Below are 7050 nucleotides of genomic sequence, written 5' to 3'. Positions count from 1 at the left end.
TGCAGTTTTTTAAAACAAAATTGTATGCAATATTTTATAAAAATGCCCATTTGGAAGTTCTTATGAGAGTGGTTTCTTTCTTTTTTCTTTTAATTGCTGTTGCTTCTTCTCTTCTCAGTTCTGATTCTCTTTTCTTTTGTTTTTGTTTTTGTTTTTAATGCATTTTATTTAAATATAATTTATGTACAGTGAAATACACAAAACTAAAGTGACATGGGTCAATGCATTTTTGTTTTTTATTGCAGTGTTCCCTCCCCTCCCCTCCCACACCTCCAACCAATAAAGAAAGTTTTCCTCCATATATAAACCTTTCCTTGACTCTCCATAACAACGAACTAATACGATATTTGTCCTTCTGTGATTGACTTATTTCACTCAGCATAATGTCCTCCAAGTTCATCCATCTCTTGCAGTGTTCTGCAGACTCTACATTATTTTTTAGTGCTGTATAGCATTCCAGTATATGTATTTAGCATAGTTTGGTCATCCACTCTTCCACTGATGGGCACGTGGGTTGTTTCCATCTTTTTGCTATTGTAAATAGTGCTGTGATGAACATGAGTGTGCATGTATCAATTCCTATCCTGGCTCTCACCTCTCTAGGATATATACCCAGTAATGGGATTTCTGGGTCAAATGGTATCTCCAATTCCAACTTTCTAAGGAATCGCGCTATAGATTTCCACAGTGGTTGTGTCACTTCATAGTCACACAAGCAGTGTATGAGAGTCCCAATCTCTGCACATCCCCACCAGCATTTGTTATTTTCTGTCTCATTGAACCTTGCCTTCAGTGCTGGGGTGACGGTATATCTCATTGTTGTTTTGATTTACATCTCTCTGATGGCCAATGATTGTGAGCATCTTTTCATGTATTAGCTGACCACCTGACTATCCTCCTTGGTGAAGTGTCTATTCATGTCTTCTGCCCATTTTTCAATTGGATTTCTAATTCTTTGGTGTTGAGGCATTGGAGTTTTCCATTAATCTAAGGGATAAGTCCCTTGCCAGATATGTAATTATCAGCAAGTATGAATTTGTTGCTGTCATTTTTGTCATGTGCTTTTGCATTGTGTTGATTTCTTTGTTCCATATAATTTTCTATGCTGAGCTCATTTTGTTTATGAATCATGTTATCACTTCCTTCATTGCTATTGTTTCAGTATTTGCTGAATATTTATTCTGGTCCTCTTTTTTATTTTGATGTGAAGGTTTACCATTTTTCTTTGAGGTTACCTCGTGATTTATAGTTTTCTTCCCAAGTATAGAACAGTCCATTCTATCTTGTAGTTGTCTTGACTTCCCTACCATCTAGAAGCACTGTAAGGACACAGATGTTTTTTTCTTCTTTTTGGTTTGTAGTTGTCCTCATTTTTCAGTTGGTGTCTCTGGTTCCCTGTTTACAATCTTGTAGGCTTATTTACTTTGGATACTTCCATAGCTGGGTTGATTTCTGTGTTATGTCATCATGTGTGATAATGGTCAGTTGCTGTTGGCTGTTGTTTCTTCTCTGTCCAAAGGGCTCCCTCTAGCAACTCTTGTAAGGTTGGTCTGGTTTTAAGAAATTCCCTTAATTTCTGCTTATCTGGAAATGTCCTAATTTCACCATCATAAATGAGGGACACTTTCGCTGGGTACATAATTCTTTGTTGGAAATCTTTCTCTTTCAGTGTTTTACATATACCATCCCACTATCTTCTCGCCTGCATGGTTTGTGTTGTAAAATCTGATCTTAGTCTTATTAGTTGCCCCTTGTAGGTAAGTTTTCGTTTTTCCCATGCTGCTCTCATGATTCTTTCTTTGTCTTTGGTTTTGGTGAGTTTAATGATTATATGTCGTGGTGTTTTTCTTTTGGGGTTTATCCTGTTTGGGGTTCATTGGACTTCCTGAATGGATATATTCTCATCTTTCATCATATCAGGGGAGTTCTTCTCCAACAAATCTTGGACAATTTTCTCAGTGGTTTTATTTTTCTCTTCCTGTTCTGGAATTCCAATGGCACATAGGTTATTCCCTTTGATGGTATCCCACATGAACCTTAGGCTTTCTTCATTTTGTTTTGATCTTTTTTCTGATTGATCCCTTTCCAAAGAAGTATTCAGGTATTGGTCTTCAATCTCATTAATTCTGTCTTCCATTGCATTAATTCTACTCTTTGCCCTTTCAATGTGTTATCTATTTCTGAAAATTTTGTATTAATCTTCTGGATTTCTATCTGTAGATTTAGAATCATTTCTAATTTTTCCTTTATTTTGTCATTTTGTTCTTGTATTTTCTTTTGAAATTCTTCTAGGGTTTTGTCTGTGTTTTCCTTGGTCTGTCTCTCAATCCTTTGAAGATACCTAAATAAAATTCTTTTGAATTCTTTATCAGGGGTTCCAATGCTGAGTCTTCCTCAGGGATGTGTTTTGGGTCTGTATCCTGGTTCCTTGTTTCTCCTGCTTTATCTTGCTTCTTTGTGTGGACTGTGATGCTCTGTTGTCTCCGAGGCATTGTGATGTTTTTGTCTTTATATTTAATTGATGATTATATTTTGGAGTGATTAGACTACAATTTTGTTTTCTTTGTTTTGTTGTATGTTATCTATACAGGCAGGGTACTGTGCTGTGCTCCTGTATTCACTAGTTGACAGCATTTATACACTTACCACCTATCTCCTTTGTTCAGCCTCTCACATGTCCTTGCCAACCCTGGCAAACAGAGCCTGTTCTTAGGTCCCTGGAATCTGAATAAGAATGCTATCACTTTAAAATACAAAGTGGTTGCCCCACTTATAAACATTCAAAATGGCTGGTCCCTTGGTCACTTTAAATATCCAAAATGGCTGCCATGTGTAAACAATCAAAATGGCTGTGCCCTCCAGACAGCAGAAAGTCCATAGCTCAGGTTGTCTCCCTCCTTGATGTTTCTCTTCCTAGTCATAGGCCACCAGAGCAGTTGTCCCTGCAGCCCTTGGTGACCAGGACTGACCTTTAGGTCAATTCTCAGGTGCCAACACCACTTGGAAATATTCAGGCTGTTGGTCTCATCAGAGCAGCTGACAGTCTGGAGCTCTGACCTTCTCTGTACTCACTGATTTCATTCAGTTTTTTCCACTAGTTGGTGCCTAATCCACTTCTTTATGATTCCTTTCAAAGCTCAGGGTTCCAGGAGTATCTTCTGTATCTCTGTCAATTGGTTTTCTTTTCTTTGTTGTAGACGGTCTGTGTCGGTTGTCTGCCTATTCCTCCATCTTACTGGAAGTTGATACTCTTGTTTAGTTACATGTGATATTTGTTCCATGCTTCTCTGATATTTGTCCTTACCACACGTGGTGGTTAAGTTTGAGTGTCAACTTGGTTAGGCTTGGTTGAGTGGCTGGGCAGCTGTATGTAGTATTCCCCATGACTAGGCTGGTAATCAACTCCATGGCAGAGTGAACAGCTGAGTAGCTGCCTTTGGGTGTGTGGTCTGCTTCCCATATATAAGAAATAGCTTTGGGAGTGGTCTCTAGCTCATGGCACACTTGAACCCTGCATGTAGCTGTGTCATTGTTCAGCAACCTGCCACGCTCTGCTGACCTTGGGACTTTTAATGGATTTGAGTTAATGGCCTGCATGTGATTTGGTAACATTGGGACTGTGCTCTTTTATTTGTCAACCTTGGGCTTGTCAGCCTAAACAGCCAATAGCTGTCTGAGTGAAGAAATGCCTCTAGCTTCAATGGGTCCGGAGCAAGAGGCAGAGTGAAGCCAAAGGTTGAAAGACTTTCATCCAGCCTTTAGAGCCTGGTCCTTTGATCTTGGACTTAGAGCCTCCAAACTGTAAGAGAATAAACTCCTGTTTGTTCAGCCATCCCATTTGGGGTATATTGCTGTCAGAGTGGCACTAGGTAACCAGAACACCATATCTTAATATTTTTTGATACTTTAGCCTACAATTTTTTGATGTTTGTTTCAAAACTTGGTCTCAATTTTATTTCTGAAAAGACTTTCTTTTAGCACACTAGAAAATCTCAGGTTTTACAGTCCATTGCTACTTACTTTTGACAGTATATTTAAAAGACAATTTTATTTTTTCTTGTAACTAGCAGGATAATATAGTCCTATCCCATCCAACAGGATTATATCTATTTGTGTAAGGTGAATATTTTAATAAGCTTCCTTGGAGGTTTGGAGAATGGTACTCCACAAAGTGATAGTCAAATAGTACCATAAAAACTGAGAGTGAGTTAAATTGATCTACATAATAAAAATATATTTTGGTGGTTGAAAATTTGATGAAAAATGGGGGAAAGAGAGAAAGGGTCTATTATTGGTGGCCATTGAGAAAATTTTGGGAAAGAAACCTTAGAAGATAGATAGATAGATACAAATATTGCATGTATATACATTTAGTGTATTTATATATGTGCATGTGTATGTATGTTTAGGAGTGAAGTGAGCTGTGTATTGCAAACCACCCAAGTGTTTTCTATGATACATGTCAAGAAAATCCACATAGCTCACTGAGTTGCTTGTGCCAAATATGGTATTTTGAGGTGTGAGGTGTGGAGTCATCTTACAGAAAGCAATTTGGCCTTTGTTCTCAGTTCTTTTGAAATTTACCAGACTAATGAATGGAGAATGACCAGACTAAGAGAAACTATCTAAGCGCCCATTGTTAACTAAGCCTCAAGATGCATGATGCATTTTATCAAGGCTGCATGGGAAGACTAATAAAAACCTAGAACCCTTAGGTTCACATGAGCTTCCTAACTGAGAGCTTCCTGGTTGATGACCATTCACAGGAGAAGGTAATACACTCCTCTGTGGACCATGGATTTTCTAGGTATAGTATCATATCATCAGCAATTAGGGATAGTTTGACTTCTTCCTTACTAATTTGGATGTCTTTCACTTCTCTTTCTTCCCTTATTGGCCTGGCTAGGACATCCAATACAATGTTGAATAGAAGTGGTGATAGAGGGAATCTTTGGCTGGTTTCTGTTCTCAAGGAGAATGGTTTCAGTCTGTCTTTTTTTGGAGAAGATTTTTGATGCACATAAGAATTTAATTTTTAGGTCTCAAACATCTAGCTTATCTTCTGCTATTTGTGCATCTTGGGTTATGCTTGATAGAAACATAATGATGTCTTATGAAACATTTTGTGAACTAACTTGTCAATGTCCAGTATCTGCTATGAAGTCATGGATTTGAAATTTACCTTCAACTCTTCTTTGAAAGACTCAACATTTATAAAACTTTTTTTTTTTATAAATTATAAATATTTTTTAGTAGTTCATAAAGCACTTATGCTTGGATTTATACTTTTATTTTTTTCATGTTCTAAAACAGGAACATGAAATAGCTCTCCAAAAGATTTTGGAACCAATGATTGAAACTGTATAATATCTTAAATAAAGGACATGAAATACAGACTTGCCAGAGATTAAAGAAAATGACTAAGGTTGGTGAAAGCATTCAACTATAACATGGGAGACATGCCAGTGCTCAGAAGGATAAACAGTGGTATTTCATAATTTTTTTTATAGGTTCACCATTAGCATAATATATGTTCTCAAACTCACAACTCACTTGACGCTGTAGCTGACCACATGTGAATGCATTTTCAGTAATGAGGGCTGTTACTAAGACTTGCATTTTGAGTTTCTGACTAGATAGCAACAGCAAGGAGAGAGGGTTTGCACATGTGGTATTAAGGTATGGTAAAATACTTTGACACAAGATAGGAAAAATCAGGTTAACCTGTGCAAGTAACATTGATGTATAACAAAGTCTTTCGGAAGAAATCTAGATTTTTCCATAGACATAAAAGACCTAATTTTCAGAGTTTGAATATTAATAGAAATATTTTGGAGGTTCAAAAATAGAAGGCAATGTTGACTTCTTTCAGATGACAACAGAAGGCTTTTAGCTGGTGTATCATTTCATGTTAGAGAACTGCTGCAGTTGTCTTCTTGAAAAGTCAGATCCTACCAACTTAGGGCAATCAGGTTCTCCTTTCTTATTAGAAGGTGGGAGAGCTTGGAGCAAAGATAAAGAACTCTAATATTCCTTCAGTATGAATATCTTTGTCCCGCGTAATTGAAAGCCCAAGGTATCCAAGATTTCAGGGGAAAAATATATGAGCACCCAAAACTGTATGAGTTGTGTTGTTAGTACCTTACAACAAATTTCACTATTGAAGAAAGTTTTATTTTGATTGCACAGTTTAGAAATTACCAAGGGTAAAAGTGCAGTGTGTTGAGTTATTCTGGCTAATGTAGATGAACATTCTCCCTCCTTTACAGGAGTAAGTTCCCTGGAAGAGTATAGTCTGGTGATAATGACATATCTCTCTTTGAGCATCAGAGACAAAGGAATGAAGTCCACTGTTGAGTTTGGTAATCAAGAGGTATTTATTATTTAAATCCCACAGAAAAATGCTGTCAACCATCACTGACACAAAGTGTTCCCACCTGAAGAAGATGTCCCATAAGGGAAAGAAAAAATATTGTTCAATATCTAAATAAGTAAACTAAGTAAAAAGACCTCCAAAGGAGACACTCAAATATAGCTTCTTCCTGAAACATAAAATTAGGAGCAAGGAAATCAGGGTAGGAGGTGTAAGTCTGAAGAGTGGTACAGGTGATTGTTGTTTTATCTTCTCATAAGCATCAACTCAGAGAGAATGCATTTTTTTTTCCAGAAGTTAAAAAAAAAAAAAAATTACTTAGGGAAAGGTGGAACAATATGGAAAAAAGTCTGATTTTCCTCACTAGTATGAGCATCAATTTCCCTCCTATAGTGAACACTGCAGTACATGCCCAAGTCTCCTTCATTTAGAAAAAAGACACTCATTTCCCCAACTGTTGAGATTGTCAATGCTGACAGCTCACAGGTTGGTTCCCTTTTTTGGTGATTGCCACTAGCTGAAAGGCTTAGGTCCAGTACCTGTTTAGGACAATGGAAATGTTGTACCAGATCCAGAGCTCCTTGTGGGAGTGACTGAGTCCTTTGTTCTGACTTTATTCCAGCCTGATTTCTATCTTTTTCTCCCTCTTCTTTAATTCTCTTGTACATATTAATCCC

General features: G+C 37.3%; 1 pseudogene; it reads right to left on the bottom strand.

Annotated features, from left to right (window-relative positions):
• The window catches only part of LOC103209738, a 10592-nt pseudogene extending 4973 nt beyond the window's left edge, over positions 1 to 5619 (bottom strand).
• Between the last annotated feature and the right edge of the window lie 1431 nt (positions 5620 to 7050).

Source organism: Orycteropus afer, unplaced genomic scaffold (assembly GCF_000298275.1).
Source record: "Orycteropus afer afer isolate SDZICR_OR568_19922 unplaced genomic scaffold, OryAfe1.0 scaffold00523, whole genome shotgun sequence".
Classification (NCBI taxonomy): domain Eukaryota; kingdom Metazoa; phylum Chordata; class Mammalia; order Tubulidentata; family Orycteropodidae; genus Orycteropus; species Orycteropus afer.
Note: the sequence above shows the minus strand (reverse complement) of the source record. Positions and strands in the feature narration are given on the sequence as shown.